This window comes from Narcine bancroftii, chromosome 8 (genome assembly GCF_036971445.1).
Source record: "Narcine bancroftii isolate sNarBan1 chromosome 8, sNarBan1.hap1, whole genome shotgun sequence".
In the NCBI taxonomy this organism is placed as follows: Eukaryota; Metazoa; Chordata; class Chondrichthyes; order Torpediniformes; family Narcinidae; genus Narcine; species Narcine bancroftii.
Genome location: NC_091476.1, coordinates 91,137,983 through 91,159,687, shown reverse-complemented (window position 1 = coordinate 91,159,687; position 21,705 = coordinate 91,137,983). Strand labels below are relative to the sequence as shown.

The 21,705-nt window shown below is 42.1% G+C and overlaps 1 protein-coding gene and 1 long non-coding RNA gene across 5 annotated transcripts in view; one reads left to right on the top strand and one right to left on the bottom strand.

Annotated features, from left to right (window-relative positions):
- Positions 1–21,705, bottom strand: part of pknox2 (pbx/knotted 1 homeobox 2) — a 542,571-nt gene that overhangs the window by 507,131 nt on the left and 13,735 nt on the right. The window lies entirely within an intron of this gene.
- On the top strand, positions 140–7,213 carry LOC138741800 (uncharacterized). Its single transcript, XR_011343768.1, has 2 exons — positions 140–275; positions 7,079–7,213. It is a non-coding gene; the product is annotated as an uncharacterized lncRNA (long non-coding RNA).

Sequence of the window (21,705 nt, the reverse complement as noted above, 5' to 3'; positions counted from 1 at the left end):
TTAAATTCTGCATTTCTCTATCTGTTTATATTTCTTTATTTGTTTACACATATGCATCTTTTTGCAATCACCAATTGGTGGTAATGCTGCCTGACCCACAGGAAACAGAACCTCAGGGTTCTTTGTGATGTCATGCAAGTGCTCTGACTATCAATCTGAAATCTGAACTTCTCGCAGAGAATGACAGGAGTGTGGAATGAACTGCCATCTGAATTGGTAAATGCAGGCTCAATCTGGATAGGTACATCAATGGGACGGATATGGTCCAGATGCAGGTCAGTGGGACTAGGCAGAATAGGACCACACGGACTAGAAGGGTAAAAAGGGTCTGTCTTTATGCTGTAGTGTTCTATGGTTCTCATAACTAATACCAGTTCAAGCCAATAAAATAAACCACATTTTGGAAGTTAATTATAACAAATTATATATTAACAAAATTTAATGGTCCCTATTTGTATAATAACTATGTTGAATCCAATAAAGAGATTTTTAAAAGAAAGGAAGTTACAATCGACACATGATTGCCACACAAAAAAAATAAATCAGGCAGTGCTTTACTCGTTCAGCTTTCTCTGATCCTTTGCTCTAGTTACCCTCAATCTGGTGCTCCCTGTGTACTAACTCTATGACACCCTTATTGTAACAAGTCTCTGAGGCACTAGAGTACAGAAGGCAAGTCAGCCACTTAAGTCTCGAGTCGTATTTTATGACGAATTAAGAGAACACTTAAAACGAGCAAAAGATCCAACTTGATTATATGGTACAGTCGCCCATCTGCAAAACTACAATATTCTTTGAATAGATATTATCACAGTTTATTATGTGAAACAGTAAAAGCCCTAACAACACCAACCAATATGGTATTCTCAAGGCCGCAGGAGACATTGTTAACCTAATGGGACACGAAGGAAAATGCCAATCTCCTTCCCATCCACACTCACACACACCACCGACAGATTGCACAGATTGATTTTGTTTTTCCACATGACACTTTTAAAAGTTCAGCACAAAATCCCAAAGGAACAGCTCCAGCTGCCGCTCACTTGGTTGTACTTTTACCTTTAAGTCAGCAGGTCCTGATTTAAAGCTTTGTTTGAGATTAGAACCCAGATTCTAAGCTTACGTTCTAATGTAGCACAAGAGATAACTGCATGGATGTTGGTGCTGAAGCTCAAGGAGACCCTGATTGCCCTAAAATCAAGTTTGCTCATTATTATCATTCAGTTGTAGGAGGAGAACTGAACGAAACAAAGGTCTTTGGTCCTTGGTGTAAAAACATCCAAACACAGACACAGCACACTTATTTACAAGTTATTTATATGCAGTGTGAAAAAATGAGAGAGAGAGAGGAGAGAGAGAGAGAGAGAGAGAGATAAATTAATAAATAAATAGATAGATGTTAAATAAATAGTAGAGTCTCGGAGGATTTGTACGAGCAGTTTATCAGTTATTCAGAAGTCTCACTGCCCGTGGGAAGCTGTTTCTCAGCCTGGTGGTTTAGGCTGTGATACTTCTGCATCTCTTTCCCGATGGGAGTCACTGTAAAATGACTGTCTGTGTGCGGGTAGTAGGGTCCGGAATGATTTTGTGAGCTCAAAATCACAATCGCGCCTTCGTGGTAGTAGCCCCCAAAATGGGGAACAACATACCTCCCTCCGTCAAATCACCCCCTTCTTTTAACTCTGAAATCCAGGTTGAAGTTGTGTTTTTACCCACAAGTGGTGTTTTGAAATGATTGCTACCATGTTGTACATACAATTCTGAACCTCTGGTACCCGTTTTATACTGCACTTTTAAATAGCTGCTTAAGTTAAGATGTAATTTATGATCTGTACAGCACTTTGGTCAGCGCGGGTTGCTTTAAATGTGCTATATAACTAAACTCTTCAGCCTATGATCTTAGTTGATCACGTTGATGGTGGCGGAGGGGGGGTGGAGAAGAGTGATCCTCTCTATCACTCTGCTCTACAGCAACTGTACCACACTATAAGGCAGCCAGCCAGGATGCTCTCGATAGAGCTCCTGTAAAAGGCCAATAGGATGCTGGCTGGTAGTCTTATCTGCCTGTCTTTTCGGGATATGCAGTCGCTGTTGCAGCTTCTTGGCAACTGAAATGTGTGTCCAGAATAGGCCACTACTTAAGTGGACTCCAAAAAAAAAACTTGGGTGTTCTCGACTCTCTCCACTATGGAGCTATCAATTTGTAGTGGAGGGTGGTCGCCCCGAGTCCTCCTGAAACCAACAATCATCTCCTTTGTCTTGTCCACATTGAGACTCAGGTTGCTATTCTCGCAACATAACACGAGATACTCCATCTCTTCTCTGTAGATGAATGGTCACAAGAAACAAAAAAATTCTCAAGGCACAATTCTCGGCTGAGCCTCTTGCCAAAGACCTTCCTGTCAACCATAGATCTAAAGTACATTATTTAATAATCAACAGATTTACAATCAAGTTGGCTGCTGCTTTTCCAAAATTACAACAGTAACCAATCGTCAAAAATAAATTTATAAATAACTATTAGTTTGTTTTGAATATTCGTCAAGTTTAATCTTTCAGAAGTGTCCAGGGAATACCAATACAAAATGCATACATTAACTACCCCAGGAACTCCTCCAGTCCACAGAACTAGAATTGCAGTTGCCTATATTAGAGAGCGGGCAATGTTTTAAAAAAAACTAACCAATCCTTAAATCCAGCATCTATTGCCTTTCTTAGAAACTCAGCAACATGAATGGAGAGTTCACGCATCTATATTTAGAGCACTTTATTCTGCATGGACAATCAGAGTGCATTTCAGTAAATTAAAGCACAGTAGCAGCAAAATAGATATCCTTGCATGAGAATTAAAAATTTCAGGCCACAGAGGAAATCAAGCCAAAGAACAGTACTGCACAGAAATAGGTTCATCAGCCACAGTGTCTGGTGCTAAAAAAGATGTTTGGATTAAAGTTCTGGTGCATGCCCATGATACATAACATTCCACTATTCCCCGTATATACATGTGCCGTTCAAAGAGCTCCTGTCATATCTGCTTCCACCACTATCCCTGGGAGCTCATTCCAAACACCCTGCCATGGAAAAACAAAAAGCCCCTTCAAGTGTTTCCTTCCTCACTTTAAACACATTGCTTCTAATTTGTGACATTTTCACCTTGTCAAAAGGATTGTCTATCCTATCAATGGCCCCCATAATTATATAAACTTCTATCACATCTCCCCTCAGCCTGATGCTCCAGAGAAACCTATCCATGTTTGCCCAACCCCTCTCCTTTGCTCACATCCAGGCAACATCCTGGTAAATATCTTCCATCCTCTTTCCAAAGCCTCCACGTCCTTCCTGTAATGAGGGGCGACCAGAATTGCCCACAGTATGGCAAGTCAGAACAAGTTTTATATTGTGTACAGCTGCAACATTCTCCAATGCCTTTACAGCATCAGCAATTGGGATCGAGAGTGCAAATCCCACATTGTCTGTGAGGAGTTGGTACGTTCTCCCTGCGTCTGCGTGGGTTTTCCCCCGGGGGCTCCGGTTTCTTCTCACCATTCAAAACATACCAGGGATTGTAGTTAAATGGGGTGCAAATTGTGAGGCATGGACTGATGGGCCAAAATGGCTTGCTACCGTGCTGGATGTCTCAATTTAAATTAAACAACCTTTTTACTCTTGGACTGAATTGCCATGCCATATACCTTTTTTAAGTCACTTGATCTACTTGTGTGGCCACTTTCAAAGGGCAATGAACCTGGGCTTCTAGATCTCCATGCCAATCAATACTTTTGAGAGTCCTCCCATTAACTGTTGACTCTCCCCTTATATTTGCCCTCCCACAATGCAACTCTCTAATAAAGGTACATCTGCCAGTTCTCTGCCCATATTGACCTACATCTTGCTGCATTCTTTGACACTCCACCAATCATGATTCAAGATTCCTTTTATTGTCACAAAATAATGAGATAATCATGACGTACTTTAACTTTTTGCCTGCTGTAAGGCAAATGAAGAGTTGCCATTAGCATTACCCAGGACCCCAACAACAAAGGAGAAGCAAAAGAGGGTCCATTCAGAGACACTGTGTCTGCTTCAGCTGTCACAGAGACTCCTGTTCCAACCATCAATATCCCAAACTCCAGATCCAAACCTCTGATATGATCAGGAAGCCTTTCATGTCTGAGGCCCTTCGGGAGCCCTTCTTGCCCTCAGCACCTCCTCAAATCCAGATTCTGATACTGGCTCATGGGAACCAGGTTTCCATCAACCTGGTGCGAGTCCATTGATCACCCCCCCCCCCCAAAATTGCTGGACTGCTGCTGTGGTCACCTCCCCTCCCCATCAGTTACTATCTCTGGTTTCTCCTTCTCACCAGCGAATGTTCTGCCCATTTCAGGGAACTTGTGCTGGTCCATTCTTCTCCCAGAGTCTGCAACTCCTCATAGTATGCTGCCCAGCGCACTGCCACGTTGGGCACAGATTTCTGTGATCGCAGAATGGTTTTTAAAAAATCATCCTTTAACAGGGCATTGAAAGCCTGTGACAGCTGTCAGCATCAGGACCAGACAGTAGAACCCTGCGGAGCAGTGCTGTGTCTCCACTCCCCAGTAGCAACTCTGTCATTACGATTATTATCTTTTTAATATCTTCATGTCATCTGCAAACCTACTATCCCACCCACCTAATTTTTCATCCGTCAATTCTATGCTTCATAAACAAGGGTCCAAACATTGATCCCTGTGGTACACCACTAGCCAAAGACTGCCCTGTTTTCTCTGGGCTAGCCAGCCAGCCATGTGCAAATCCAAAATTCACCATGATTTCATGCAGCTTTACTTTATGGATTTGCCTACTTTCAGTGACCTGGTCAAATCCTTTACTGAACTCCATGTAGATAACATCCACTGCCATACCATCATCAAAAGAAAAACTTGTATGACAGGACCTTCCCCTCAGAAAGCCATGCTAACTGTCCCTAATCTGACCACAGCTTTTCAAATATTCATAAATCCTATTCTAAAGTATCTTCTCCACCACTGTTAATGTTTGCTGGTCTATAATTTCCTGAATTATCCCCATCTCCCTTCTTGAAGAAAGGAACAACGCTGGCTACAATCCCATTCTCCGGGACCTTGCCTGCTATTCGCGAGGACAGAAAGATCTTTGCCAAGTCACCACCAATCTCCACTCTTGCCTCTTGCAATAACCTGGGAAATATCCCACCAAGGCCTGGGGCATCCACCTTAATGCTCTTCAAGAGACCCCCCGCAGCACCAACTCCTCCTTGATCTCAAAATGCTCTAACACATTTGCATTCTCTACACTGCTCCCATGTTACTTCATGTCCTTCTCCTAGTTAAATACTGATGCAAAGTACTCATTTAGTACCTCGCCCAATTTCTGACTACAAGTATAAATTCCTAACTTTGTCCTTGGGTGGTTCTATCCATTCCCTAGATTTCCACTAGTTTTTAATCCAAGTATAAAATGCCTTGGGATTTTCTTTAATGTTTCTTGCCAAGGACTTTTCATGGCCCATTTTGGCCTTCCTAATATCCTTTCCTGCAATCTTTACATTCATCTGAATTTAGCTTCCTAAATGTTATATACAGTTCCTTTTTCTAACTCATTTCCTACCAGGTTTTCAGTTCTTGCCATCCCCAACTTCCTGCTTACTGGAACATGCCAGTCCTGGACACCAATTACTGGTCTTTTATGGACTTGCCTGATCACATCTGTTCCCAATTAACTGCCCATTGCTCCTGATAAGAATGTCAGGATTTCCCCTCCCTCAATTTAGCTTCTGCAACCCCCTCCCACCCCAATAAAGTCAATACTTAACTACAATTATCTTGAAGTTTAAGGAATTGTGATCACTTTTGCCAAAATGCTCTCCAACTGAAACTCCAAATCACCTGGCCAGGCTTATTTCCCAATACTAGGTCTGGTGTGGGCACCTTCCCTGGTAGGACTATCTACAAGCTGCTTCAATAAACCCTCCTGCAAGCACCTAACAAATTCGGCCCCATCAAAGCCCTGAACTCAAGGAAGTCCCAGTCAATTGTCAGGAAATTAAATTCTCCCATTACAACACCTTTCTTTTACATCTGGTTACGTATCTATTTTTCTCTCATAAATTCACATAATCAAGTTTCATATAATTATTTCTTTGATACAGATGAGAATCAAATCTTATAAATCCTTGAAATCCTGCTGCAATCACTGCAGTGGAAATAAATATTTCACTGCACGTTTGTCATCTTTAAGGATTTCCAGCATAATGTCCAAATAGTGAATCTTCATAGTTGCAAGTGTCACTTGTTAATAATGCATTGTGAAACATCAATTCGAGCTAACCTTCTTTTCAACTAGCAACCACAATCCATTGACTCTCAGCGATAGTTAACCGCACTGCACCCTAAAGAAAAATACCTCTCCCCGTCGTTTCTGAATGGGATTAAATCATACTGATTAGGGTCCAGGCCTAAATTTCCTTGGCACTGAAGCTCCTCTGTGCAAAAGCACAGGGAAATATTTAATATTTTCCACAAGCAAATAAAAACCCCTTTATTTCAAATCGAGGCATTCAGATCAGCAGCTATAAATTTTGGAGAAAAGCAGGTAGCCTCCAGTTTCTTAATGTAGAATTTCAAACCTGGATGTAGATTGGTGCAGCTGGCCATCGGATTGGGCTGACAATGTCCCAAGATTGTCCAGGCCTGGTAAACAGGGATGTCTTGAACCCTTTAGGAATTAAATGTTGCTAACCAGTGTACTACTGTGATCACCTAGAACATAAATCACAGCAGATTTTCTAAAGTATTGATTGTTACTTCTTCCCCCCCCCCCCCACATTTGTTTATCAGCTTTTGGAGATGGAGGAAAAGACTTCATGACAAGTTGTAAGCAGGAGGTCATATGATGAAACTTTCAGGAATGCTGTCAAACCCCTGGCATCCAGTCCCAATGGGGATGGGGGTTGGAAGATAAGTGAATGTACTAGTTGCTGGAGATTGCATGTTGCGTGATTTACGAACCAACAGTTGCCAATTTTAAACTTCTGTATTTTTCGCCTTTTTTTTGCCAGTTACTCGAAGCTGCCAGTTGCTTGAATTTCAAATAACAGGGGCTTTACTGTTTACAACAGCAGACATTGCAACTCTGGATAAACTCTCACAGAAAAATTAACATGCAGTTCAATTAAAAAGTGTTCACAAACTCATCAAGCGTCTGACGAGTGTATTTTTAATGAACTCATGGATTTATGACAAATGATTTCAAGCTACATTCATTGCCAATGTCAATGCACTGCTGACTCAAGGGGACAAGATGAGCACAAAAGTCTGGCACTTTGAACAAGGAAAACCAAGATTTGTCCTGATGAAACAGGTCATTATTGATAATTCACATCTTCACATTCATCATATGAAAACCAAATAGTTGCACTACACATACAAGTGTACCACAAAGCAATGCCTCAAATCAGGTGCTACTTTCTCAGAGGTCTCTGGAAATTTCCAATTGCACAGATAATCCATTAACAGACGTGCAAGTTAGAAATCGAACCTCACTCGATTATCAACAGCTAGTTTAAATGAATTTGGAAGCTGAGAGAGGGTCTTCAGACTTTCATATTTCCCTTGAAAGAGTTGTATTGTCCTTGAACATTAGGCTTTGGCTGCTAAGCACAGAGCTCCTCAAATTTGGGCAGACAGAGACGTACCAGTTCCAAAGATAAACCAATTTCCACCTACATCAATTGGCATACCTTGGATTGGCCAGTCAGCATGAGTGCAAGGAACTAGAGTGTACATTTTGAGATCTCACATGGTCCAGAAAAAACGTCATATTTTTTAAATGTTTTCATTAAAATAACCCAAGATCATTTGTACCTATGCCATAAGTGCTCTGTGATTGGCAAAGGATTCCTTAAGGTGGTATGTGAGTGGGAAGGGAAGGTTGAGAACCACTACTCTTGACCCAATTGTTACTGAAATATTTTGCTTGAGAAAAATTGTCATTGGCCCATTTCCTTTGTAGTTCTGAAACTGTACACATAACAAGTCAATGAGGTATGATTAAAACAGTCGTTTTCAAACTTTTTCTTTTCACTCACGTTCCACCTTAAGCAATCCTTTACTAATCACAGAGCACCTAAGGCATAGGGAATACTTAAGGTGGAATGTGAATTTAGGGGTGTAGTTTGAAAGCACTGGTTTAGAGATACAGCACAGTAACAGGCCCTTCCAGCTCACAAGCCCATGCTACCCTAATAAGTCTTTGGAGTGTGGGAGGACACTGGAATACATGGAAAAACCCATGCAAACATAAAGAGAATGTGCAAACCCCTTACAGACAGCAGTGAATTTGAACCTGAGTTGTTGGTGTTATAATGGAATTGTGCTAACCTTGTAGTCCCAGTTTTTCTTTGAGGTGGTTCCATCGAATTACTCAGTTGATAGAGCCTTAGGATCTATCTGTGCAGCACTGCTTCAGTAATCTACAATTTTATGAAGCTGGAAATTATTTGATAAGAAGAATTTCTCCATGTAAGTCTCTAGAAAGGAGTTCAAATCGAGATGCATACAATCAGTTGAAGCAAGACAAACAAAACAAATACTCCCAGATCACCCTTGGCCAAGCAATTCAATTGCCTCAAACACAGGACAAATTGACCTAACCTTGACCAATGCATTTAAATCTGTACTAGTGGCACCACACCTCTAGGGGAACAAATACAAACTGCTGAATGGCCTAAGGCAGGGCTTCAACCAGAAATGTCAACTGTTCCTTTCCCTCCATGGATGCTGCCTGACAGGTAGGAATTCTTGCAGCAGTGTGTCTTTTGTTCTAGATTCCAAAATCTGCAGTCTCTTGTGGCACCACCAGGCAATGCAGCCAACATGCATCCAAAGAGGGGAAAAAAATTTGGTTGATGCTCCCTCCTGCAACAGGCTGCCCTCCGATTCCCTTTGTCCTAGTACTCAGAACACGGGCTACTTGGGAAATACAATATTTTGGGTGTTGTATCAATACCCTTTGGCGAAAATTGTGCTCCTTGTGAGATTGTTACAAATACAGACTCAAGTTGACTCCTAGAAAGAACCTGATGGGGGAAAATGCAGCAGGTCAGAACGAATGCAGAATCTTGATCCAAAATATAAATGTCCCTCCTCAGATGCTGCTCAACCTGTGAAAAAATGACCAGTGTGATTTCCAGGTGAAAATCCGATGTAACATCATTAATTAAGTTAGTTATCTACTCCAGATTGGAGGGGAGTGGGGGGGGGAGCAGATGAGTTTAAAAGCACTTTGCACATATCAGTTAGACCAAAATATGTAGAGAGTCAAAGTAGCTTGGTTTTGCAAGAAGGGGCAAGTTTAAATGATTAAGAGTCTATCTTAATGCAATATGACTATAGATGAAGAGAGAAATAGAACAGAATGACCATAGGAACAACAATGTAATAGTTGATGCTGCTTTGGCAGATAATGTGAAGGTAAACCCAAAAGGTTTCTACATGTATGTTAAGAGTAAGGGACATAACTGGTCAATCACGGTGGTCATCGATGTGTGGAGCCTACGAGATGGGGGGAAAATCTTAAAGATTTTTTTTGCATCAGTATTTACACAGGGAATTGGCGTAGTGTATAAGGAAGGAAGGGAACCAAGCAGTCGTGTCATGGAACTATAGAGATTAAAGAGGAGGAGGTGCTTGCTGTCTTAACAGCAAATAAAGGTAGATAAATCCCCTGGGCCTGACGTGATATTCCCTCGGACCTTGAGGTAGAATTGCAGGGGTCCTGGCAGAAATATTTAAAATATCTCAATCCACAGGTGAGGTGTTGGAGGATTGGAGGGTTCCTCATGTTGTTCCATTGTTTAAAAAAGGCTTCAAAAGTAAACCAGGCAATTACAGGATTATGAGCCTGATGTCAGTAGTAGGTAAATATTTGGAGGGTGTTCTGAGAGATCAAATATAAAAGTATTTGGACAGCCAAGGGCTGATTAAGGATAGTGAGCATGACTTTGTGCGTGATAGGTTGTGTTTTTAAAAAATCTTGAGTTTTGAGATTACCAAGAAAGCTGATGAAGGAAAGGCTGTGAATGTTGTCTATGTGGATTTTAGTAAGGCCTTTGACAAGTTCTCACACGGGAGGCTAGTTCAGAAAGTTTAGACCCCAAGTATCTATGGAGAGGTTGCAAATTGGCTGAATGATAGTGGAAAATTGCTTCTCAGACTGGAGGCCTGTGATTAGCAATGTGCTTCAAGGACCATTGTTGTTTGTTGTCTATATCAATGATCTGCATGCTTATGTTGTAAATTGGATCAGCAAGTTTAGTGAATAAACTAAGATTGGAGGCATTGTGGACAGTGAGGAAGGCTTTCAAAGTTTGCAGTGGGATCTGGACCAACTGGCAAAAATGGGCCAGAAAATGGTTGATGGAATTTAATGCAGACAAGTGTGAGATGCTTCATTTTGGAAGGTAGAACATAGATAGTAAATGGCATAGCACTGAGGAGTGTGGAGGAACAACAGGATCTGGGAATTCATTTTCATAATTCCATGAAAGTGGCGTCACAGGTAGTCAAGGTTATGAAAAAAGGCATCTTGGCCTTCATAAATCAAGGTACTGAGTACAGGAGTTGGGATGTTATGGTAGGGTTGTATAAGACATTGGTGAAGCCAAATTTGGAGTATTGTGTGCAATTCTGAAGGATATCAGTAAGTTTGAAATAGTGCAGAGAAGATTTACTAGGATGTTGCCGTGTCTTCAGCAGTCAAGTTACAAGGAAAGATTAAACAAGTTAGGACTTTATTCCTTGGACTGTAGAAGAATGAGAGGAGATTTGATAGAGGTTTACAAAATTATGAGGGGTATAGACAGATTAAATGTGAGTAGGCTTTTTACATTTAGATTAGGAGAGATAAATACAAGAGGATATGGCTTTAGGGTGAAAGGTGGAACAAGTTGCCATCTGATGTGGTAAATGTAGTTTTAAAAATAGACTGGATCGATACATGGATGGGAGTGGTCAGGAGGGTTATGGAATGGATGCAGGTCAGTGGGCGAGCATTATGTTTTTTGGCAAAGACGAGAAGGGCTGAATGGCTTGTTCTCTGTGCTGTAATGTTCTATGGTTCTAAATTTATAGATATAGGGATTACAAAAAGCAAGATCATGGGAAAAAGCACCTTGAGAACAGATGCACAAGCCACATTGTGCAGGACATGAAGAGAGAGGATTTGGAAGGCGTTGAGCATAAAGGGTGGGTGGCTTGCCAACAAAGCTTTGGAGTACAGTATAATCAGAATATTGCAACATCAGAAGAGGTGCTATGCCAGTTTTCCTCCAAATCTTCTTGCATAATTCCTGGGGATATTTGGTTGGATAATGTGTCAAAGGTTTATGCTGCATCTGAGCTATGCTTCATCAGCGGATGGGAAAATGTAGCTGGTCATTTACACCATCTATAAACCATGTTGTATTTCCCTAATACCCAAGGTGTGTGAGGATAGCGTAGAGTTTATTCACAATAGGGTGTATACATGTGTGATCGCAACGAATCATGAATAAACCTGTACAACTGCAAAGCTAAACAGAATCTGCTGCAGGAACTCAGCGAAGCAAGCAACATCAGTGGGTCAAAAAGAATGGTCAACGTTTCAAGCCAAAACTTGATTAAGCTTGATAGGAATTTGTTGTTCAAAACGTTGACCATTATTTCTCTGCTGCTTGATCCTCTGAGTTCCCCCAGCTTCCTCAGCTTCAGATTCCAGCATCTGCCATCTCCTGTGTAGAATTGCAAAGTTTTATTGCTGATTTTGGACGCCAAGGCAAGAGACAAGGGGGATTCAAACCATCTGCTAACATTTCAGCAAAGCCACATATCAGATCAGCGCTGAAGTCCAGAACTGTTGTCCATGCATATTCCAAAACATCATTTGATGGAAAACAAACAATGATTTTTTTGATGATAAACAGCTGACTATGCAATCTATCGCAATGGCTGCAGAGGGATTTACAGTCACTTCCAGCTATCAGACAAATTTGGGGATGGGAGAGAAGACCTAAAAATAAGGGCTTTGATATTTAACTGGAGGAAAGTAGACATTGTAAGGAAGTCTCAGAGAGCAACAGTGAAATGCAGAGGTTATAATGGCATCAATTGGCCAATTTCTGGGCAAGCAGCCACACTCGCGAGCAAGATAAGAATCTAGTCTTGATTTGAAATTAACTTGGAGACAAATGTGTGATCATTGAAAGAGATTCCACGGCTGAACAGTAGGTCAACATGGACAACGGAGCCACTCTTCCAGGAGACAGTGAAGGTCCACGGATAGGAAGAGATGCGCGGCTGTGTGTGGTAGTGGCGGCACAAACAAGAGGGAGCAGGTGGATCGGGAACAATAGGGTTCTGAAGGGTCTCAGTAGCACAAGCTGCAATGAGAGGAAAAGAACCGTCAACAGCTCAGACCAGAAGCCTTTATTGAGATTGAAGTGTGACTGTGTGGTGACAAGGAAAGTAACCCAAAGAGATACAAACCTGTTGAATTTGATGATACACTTGTGGTTTAAGGAGTAGGATAGTTAGTTTGTTAAAATTAATATCCTGATGAATACAATTAAAATCCATTTTGTACAGGTTTAAAAAAAAACTAAACACCCAGCCACCATAGTATGGCTCTTCACAGAATCTTCTTCTTTGGCTTGGCTTCGCGGACGAAGATTTATGGAGGGGGTAAATGTCCACGTCAGCTGCAGGCTCGTTTGTGGCTGACAAGTCCAATGCGGGACAGGATAAAGTCACAGAATAAAGTCACAGCAAACTTGGCTCCATCAGGACAATGCCAGAACCAAGAACTGCAATTCCAATCACATACCCTGCCCTTACCCTACATTATCCTCTCTCAAGTATCTTCCAGATCACTAAGGAATCTCTGATTGATTGTTTCAAGCACCTTTACAAGCAGTTAACTCTGGGCATGTCTGAGCATCACTACCCCCTCTCCAAAAGGTTAAATCTCCACCCTTTTAAAACTTCAACCCTCGACTAGCGAGAAGGACTTCTCTGGATTTTTACTCTGCCTGAGTCAACTGCAATCTTGTACATCCCTTTTAAATCTGCACTTAAAGTGTGTTTGCTCCAAGGCAAAAAAAACCCCAGTTCGTCCATGAAATCATTCACAAAATCTCTTCTGCATTGCACAGCTCCCAGCTATCCTAAAGTTACCTGGCCAGAATTGAACAGCCAGTTGTGCAGGTCAGACTGGTTTAATGCAATGTTTCCCTTGCGTTAGTATTCTGGAATTTCCTGGCCTTTCTTTACGAATCCCTGGATCTTTTTTGCTTTAACTCTCTTCAGCATGCCTGCCCACTTCCACAATCCATGTACAAACATGCCCAGGACCTCTATTCCTGCACTTATGTGGAACCAAACTATTCAAGCCATCTTCAGTTATTCTTTCTGTGAGAATAGATCATTGCACTCTCGCCAGACACTTGCCGGCACATTCACTTCAGTCTCACAGGAGACTGCAGATGCTGGAATCTGCAGAGGGAGAGCAGTGAGAAAGGGACTTGCAGAACTCATGCTGAGGACTTCTTCAAAGTTTACTCCGGCTCTGTGAAGAGACTTCAGAAGTAAACTGGAGTCCTGATGAAGGCTTCTGGCCCAGCTTGTCAACAACTCCTTTCCCTCCCACTGATGCTCCTACAGCAGGTTGTTCTGCTAACTGGCCTTTTGTGGTATTTCTTTTTTTATATATAAATCAAACACCTCTGAAAATCCATGTGGACAACATCGACTGCATTTCCTTCTGTTACCTCATCAAAAATTTAGAGTCAATCACGATTTGCCTTTATCAATTCTGAACTGGTTTTCCTATATTGAACTCATTTAAGACAATAACTATCAATGGTGATTTAATGAACTACATTGAAAACAGGACAAGATTTGGTGCCAAAGCTCATGTTCTAGTTTCATAACCCTTCTGGAAGGGATTGAACATTTTGTGGTGAACATAAATGGGAAATTTCAACCATGTCGAATCAATGCAAGAGGAATTTTGTATCAAGGCTGGCTAAACAGAATCCAGCACAATCTATACCTTCAAGGTGTACAACTTCTCCACATCAGATGGTGCAAGAATCTGATACTGGATATTCCAGCGTATTCTCCCCATCTTCAGCAGTTGACTCCCAACTGTTAAACATCTGAAAACAGGAAACAGCACAATTCTTTTGCCGTTCCAAGCAGCTCCCACAGTACACCACAAAAGAAAATGAGACCTTCCGGGGTGGGGGACACATTCAATAAGCGCCTTCATTGACAGAAGGAGTTAATATTTAAAAAAATAAATCAGAAAATCTAACAAAGAAATATGGGGAGAAGATGCACAGAAAGTACCACCTTGTGACAGCGATGCAAACATTCATTCCTCCAATGCAATCTCTTTTCAGTGGAAGAAGATAATGCATCAACACACTAGCTTGCCCATTCGTGGATAATCAGTTCTGCAACTCGAAGATCATCAAGTCAGACCATCTTCCGTTTTGCATCAGAGCACAGAACCTTTCCCTTGCTGCATTAAATAAACCTTGGAGAATATACTGAACCAGTCTCACCACCAAATAATATTTCTGTGAGATGGGAAGAAAATAAATTATCCAGAGACATCTGTGACATCATGTAATGACCTAGGCAAAAGAATGACGAAATTCAGAAATACTGCATTTATTGAGCTTGATGCGTTTGGAACTTCTGAAGCTCAACTACTTTGGTATTCGCTCCAACACTAAAAGATGGATTTCCAGTTTCTCACCAAAACTTCTCTTGCAGGTGTGCGTGAATGGAAAAAGCACTGAATGGCATCCGGTGTTAAGTGGTACACCCCAGGGCACAGTGTTAGGCCCACATTTGTTTTACTCCACATCAACGACATTCACGGAAAAGTTACAAGCAACACTAGACTATTCGCGGACGATTGTTTGGTATAGCGTCCAATTAAGTCAGCTGATGACCAGGATACTCTCCAAAAAGATCTTGATAGCATGGTAGAATGGTCACAAAAATGGGGCATGAAGTTCACTCCTTCCAAATGCAAAACCATGCTTGTCACCAGGAAGAGAAAATCAAGCAAAACATCATACAAAATCCTGGGTGTCACCCTTGATGAAACCAAACAGACCAAATACCTTGGCATCAACATCCAGAACGACCTGGGTTGGAATGATCAGATGCATCATACAACATTGAAGGCAACAGGAGTCCAAAATTTTCTGAGACACAGTTTCCATCATTGTTCAACTTCTGTCAAGGAGAAGTTGTACTTCACCCTCGTCAGACCACATTGGGAATATGTAGTAGCTGCGTGGGACCCAGACACAAACAAAAACACTACTCATCCTATGAGTCCCAAGACAGGCAGGCTGATTTGTCACAAATATATATGGAAGCAAGTGTTACAAAGTGCTTGGATTCATTAAAGTGGAGCTCTGACCAAGACAGATGGGAAGCACACCACCTGACCTGTTTTTACAAAATGCTAAACTGCCAGCTCAATATAGATGACTAATCCTACACCGAACCCAAGCCTGCTGGAAGCAGACGAGGGCAGGCAACCCAATTTGTATTATCATCTTCAAAGACAGACATGTACAGCAATTAATTCTTCCCCCATACAATTAAAACACAGAATAATCTTCACCCTACCACACTCACACAACAGACCCAGGTAAATTTAAGGCAACCCTTCTTCAAAGATCTCCTCAAGCACACCCTCCTCCAACTCCAGTTTAAATTCCATACAGATATTTTGGAGGATCAAGAACCAAGTTGCGGTTGGGGGGGGGGGGGTAATGGGATGGAGGTGTTAATGCGGCTGAGGAATAGAAGTTCAAGTCATGGTGATTATTATTCAACTGCTTCAACTAATTTCACTTTCAAACAAAAATATTTGTATTTTTCCCCAAAATTGTCACTACCATTTAAAGATTACAGCAAATGTGACTTTTAATGTGTGTTTGTTGTGATTCAATTCACCCAACGGTTCTCAACCTTTTCCTTTCCACTCACATACCACTTTAAGTAATCCTTATGCCATAGATGCTCTGTGGTTAGTAAGGGTTGCTCAAGGGGATATGTGAGTGGAGAGAAAAAGATTAATTGTCCCTAATTGACTCGTTATGTGCACAGTTTCAAAACTCCAAAGGAAATGGGCCAATGACAATATTTCTCAAGTAAAATATTTCAGTAACATTTGGGTCTGGATCAACCTTCCCTTCAACATACCACTTTAATCCCTTACTAATCACAGAGCACCAATGGCATAGGGATTACTTAACGTGGGATGTGAGTGGAAAAAGGTTGAGAACCAATGAATTATAAAACAAAATGTAAAGTTACCCCATCAGGAGATAATGAGAGTGTGTCACTAACCCAGATCATAGCACATTCTCTTTGGGATCAGATTCTACATTCATCCACAGGAATGCAGAGATTTGCCCCCTCCCCCTCAAAAAAATGCATCAACACAGAACCAAGACTGTCCAGCTCTGTGTTCCAAATTCCACCAAGCTCCAGAGTCACAATGAAAAGTAGGAATCAACACTCCAGTGTTATTTTACCAGTAGATGTTAGTTCACAAGAACAGAATGTTTCTAAACACCAATAACATTTTTTTTTCCCCTGGGACAAAGTAGTTGACATTGCCAGGAAAAGAATAGTTTTGCAATGCAGTCAATCACATGAGATCTCATCAGGACAACTGCTTCGAGGGCAAAGAAAGACTGAGAAACTCAAATGCCCTGGCACATTTGTGGTTTACAGCAGCCATTCTCAACAGGGGCCATTCACCACCCAACCCCCCCTCTACCAGGGGCTACAGCATTTTTCTTTTTGGGGGAGGATGGGCACGGACTACTTTTTTTTTCATGTAGTCGGTAAGAGAGAAGTACGGAAGAAACCAACTAAACTTGACTGCTTAACATGGAAAACTTTGAGCAGAATCCCAAGGTGGCCATAAACGAAAGGTTGAGAATGGCTGGTTTCGAGGGGTGTCAGCTACATCAGAAAGTACTCCTTTTGTAGTGGAGTGTTGGCCTTGATCCAAAATACGTGGTTTCAAGTCATTTTCAACTGAACCAATAAAACTGTGTACAGAATGCTTTGCTGCCACTTCAATGTCCTCTGCAGGTTCTGAATCCACTGAACATATGTTGATGTCATGTGAGAAATATCACTGTGTGCACAAAGCCTTTGGACACCACAGACCTCAAACATGGAAACAGTTCTTAATCAGAGAGTTGGCGTGTTCCTCAGTATTTGTTATATACTACCACTGTACTGAAGGGTGTCCGTCTTCCTCCATCTCAGTGACTTCTTTAACTTTCCATCTTTAGTGATCACCCTAATGAACCAAAGCGAGAACGTTTGCAGAATTTGTCTGGCACGCTCAGACCTCAATTCTTGCCATGTTATCCTGTAGCCCTATCGATCAACCACATTAGACTGAGAGTTGTGATTAATAAGCTCTAATCACCTTAAGACATCAATACATCTCACATGTTGCTGGCCCGGTTCCAAGGCAGGTACTGAGGGAGGAGTTTGGGTGTAACAGCCTTTATGGGGATTTCTGGGAGGGAGGAGTCACAGGTTCAGGGGGCGGGCCAGCTCATAGAGTATAGTGGTTGCACCACAGATCCGCTCTCCAACTTTTTTTTCTGTAGAATGGCACAGACGAATAATTCAAGGTCCTATAGTACACCTTGGATTTGTGATGTGTAGAATATTAAACGTCTTGCTGAACAGAAGATTCAACGGGTCCAAGCCCCAAACAATAACCCTGCAGCCATGCACTGAGATGACCAAACCATGGGGAATCTCAAACCAGAGGGCATAGCTTTAAGGTCCAAGAGGAAAGATTTAAAAAGGACCAGAGAGACACCAAAGGTGGTGAGTGTATGTGAAATGAGCTGACAGAGGAAATGGTAGAGGCAAGCACAACTGTAACACAGAAAACAGATTTAGACAGGGGCATGGAGAGGAGGAGGTTCAAGGGATATAGGCTACACATAGGCATGTGAGACGAGCTTGGTCAAGTTGGCCCAAAGGGCAGCGCTTCTGTGCTCTAGAACCCTTGAAAACTTTGGCAGGTAAATTATGTAAATTTATTCCAAAAATAGCTGAACTCCCAATCTGGCATCAGGTTAGAATACACAATTCCTAAGGGAGAAAACCTACTATCAGACCTATAAATGTTGGAAATAAAAGCCCATGTATACAAAGATCTGTAAGGAAGGAGGAAAGATGGTGGTGGACACACTGAGAGCAAGAAGTAGAGGCACAGCAATCCCACACAGACCATTTGCCCAGTCCGACCACCACCAGCTCCGTACAGGCTTTAAACGGCCTGAAAAATGTTAAGACCACAAGGTCTGCGCCCAAGATAGCGGTGTCTACGATCGGTAGCAGCCACGAGGGCTTGTAGATTCCAGGGAAGTGGAGGATTGTTGGCACAGGGCACCAGAAAACAGGGAGAACACCCCCCCCCCCCCCACCCCCAACCCAGGAGAAGCAATGGATTCAACCCACAGTACAATGACAATGGCTGCAGACCAGTGATGGAGTTCTGGAATTGAAGAAACACAGACTCAAGGTGGAAAGTTGGAGACTGGTTGCGAGAGGGTGCTGACGAGTCCTAATCACTTCAGAGGTTCAGATCTGGAGCTTGGGCTGCTGACGGTTTGGACTGGACTGTGTGGCTACATAAGCACTGGAGGCAAATCCATGGACACTCGGTGACTCTGGGTGGACTCTCTTTTGCTTCTCTTTCTCTGATTGTCAGAGGTGCTTCAGGCCATTTCTGCCAATGGCAGATCTGTCTGCCTCACAGCAGGCAAAAGCAAATTTCATCTAACATTGTACTGTTTATTGCACGTCAATAAATTGAAACTTGAAACTATCAAATTTGACACATCCAGTAATCTCCACACAAGCTTGACATTTCACTAATGTTTGAAGGCACTGGTATTGCCCAAATAACTCACAATAAAACAGAACGTACAAGAAACAATGTGCATTTCCATAATTACTTACAGAAGCTCAAGATTGCCCATAGCCACTGACACAAGTTGAAAGTGCAATCTGCTCTAATGCATGAAATTTGACAAAATTTGCAAATCAAAAATCTCAATCTGACAAAATAATCCATTTAAATGAGGATGGTTGAGGGGTACATGACGACCAGGTCACTGTGGACATTGCTATTCTTTAAAATGAAGTGCCATGAGACCTCATACATCCATCATGCCTGATTTAATACACGGCCACCAACAGCCCTGACAACTCTGGCAAACTCCCAGTGGCAGAGTAGTGTTTTTTAAAAAAGAAAACTCAATAGAAATGATTGAGAAGCTGCATGTGATCCATTTTAAAATTGGGGCTCATTTTATTCAGTATTCTTTAGATCCCCCACCACAGCACATACCATTTTATGGCCAATCAGAGCAGACAGTGAGTTCATTTCCACCTCACTGAAAAAACTCTTTTAATTTATGTGGTACCATATTTGCATACAAGGCATTTTGTTAGGTGAAGTGGGTTAGTGATTATACTTTCATCTCTGGAATCAGTGCAGAATTCAGCTCGAGTTGATCAGATGAAAGACTTCTCCCCTTAAAAAGTTTAATTAATCGCAAGCCAGCTACTGGTCTACAGGGCAAAGCTAAATGCTTTATAATTTGAAGTGTGTGATCACACGCCGATAAGCAACAAAGATGAGTATTGTAAAAAGTAGAAAGAAAACATGAGTATTACAAGGCCCTCTATCAAAGCCAAATTTATGTGGGTCAGCCACATAAAGCTTTATACAAACAGCAGTGGTTCTCAACCTTTTTCTTTCACTTTAAGTAATCCCTATGCCATAGGTGCTCTGTGATTAGTAAGGGATTGCTTAAGATGGGACGTGGGTGGAAAGAGAAAGTTAATTGATTACTTAAAGTGGTATGTGAGTGGAAAGAAAAAGGTTGAGAACCTCTGTAATACAGACAATTCTGTATCTGAACTGGAAACAACATTGAAGCTTTAGTCTTGAACAACTTGTTCTGCCCCCGAATCTGTTCATACTCAATGGGGTAAGTGCAGAGAGAGATGTGCTCTCCTGTTAGTTTAGACTAAGATTATTATTTCAAATTGTTTGACAAGATAGAGCAGGATAAATACTGGCGATATCTTGGATTCTCCCTTTAATAAAGAAAGCAAAAAAATTTTTTTTCCCCCAACTAACTATGGCAGCTCAACAAAGATAAAACAGAATGAATTTAAAAAGTCCAAAAGTCAATCTGCATAAAGTTGCAAAAGCAAAGAACTCTTGAGAAATCATTCGATGTAGTGATGGGCAAAGAAACTGTGGGATCTCAAACATTTACTCCATCTGAGGGCTGATGGACCACGCAACAAATCAGCAGAAAGTACAGGCCAGTTTCAAAGTGCAAAATACTTTTGCCGACCAAGTACATAATGAGGCAAAAACAAAAATTGTATTCAATATTCCGAACGCCAATCCATCCCAAAAGGCAAACTCAACTTCTGCTCCACAATCACTTGCCTTTATTCAGCTATAGGTTATACATGCATTGTACTCCTGAAAACTGACCATCCTTTCTCAAGAAATCACACACACCAGAAACTCTGTGGTCGCTGTGCTGTGCAGCACACAAAAGATAAAAAACACACAGAAGCTGTGAGTAAGTTGGACTAACCAACTGGCTTTACTGGAACTCTCCGAGACCTTATCAGCACAACCCACATGATTCTTTTCAGCCCCTCCCACCGGGAACATTGTGATGTCAGCCCAGTGCGAACCTGCACCTCCATGACCCAGTTTCACTTGCAGAGCAGTGCAGCCCGCTACATGACCACCAACAACCCCCCACAAGAGCCAGTGCTCAGAGGTGCCAAGAACAATTTGTATGATTGGGAGGCCAACCTCTCTGCCTTGGGGAAGGAACAGTTACTGGTTGGTCGAGGTCAAGGTGTACCAGTTTGAGGCGGTTGACCGTAAACATTTCCTGCCTACTCCCAATGTCCAAAAAGCATGTATTCCCGTCGTGTCATAACACTTTGTATGTGTTAGTAGCACCACAGGTGTCCTCCTGGCCGCAAGCCACTGGTACCAACTCTCCTGGAATAGTCAACAGGGCCCCATAGACGAGCTCAGCAGAGGATGTGGCTAAATCCTTCTTCAGCACTGTGCAGATGCTAAGGAGCACCAAAGGCAGCTCGTCCATCCAATCCGTGCCTCAGAGCCGCCCCATGAGGGCCATCTTCAAATGCTGATGAAACCTTTCCACCAGGCTGTTGTGTGATGTAACTTGGTCCCTGGGAGCTGTGCCAGCACTGCCTATAGGCCGGACTTGAATTGTGCCCCCTTGTCTGACGTGATACTGGAGGGAGGCCAAAATGGGCTATCCAGTAGACAATGAGGGTTCTGGCACAGGATGTTGTGGAAGTGTCTGAGAGTGGAACAGCTTCCGGCCATCTAGTTAACCTGACTACCATCGTGAAGAGGTATGTGGCACCTCTGGAAACGGCAGTAGCCCGACAATGTCCATATGGATGGTCAAATAGTCGGCAGGAAAGACTAAAGAGAAGCTTTCACATCCCTCTGAACCTTGTACGTCTGACAGTGCAGGCAAGTTCTGGCCCG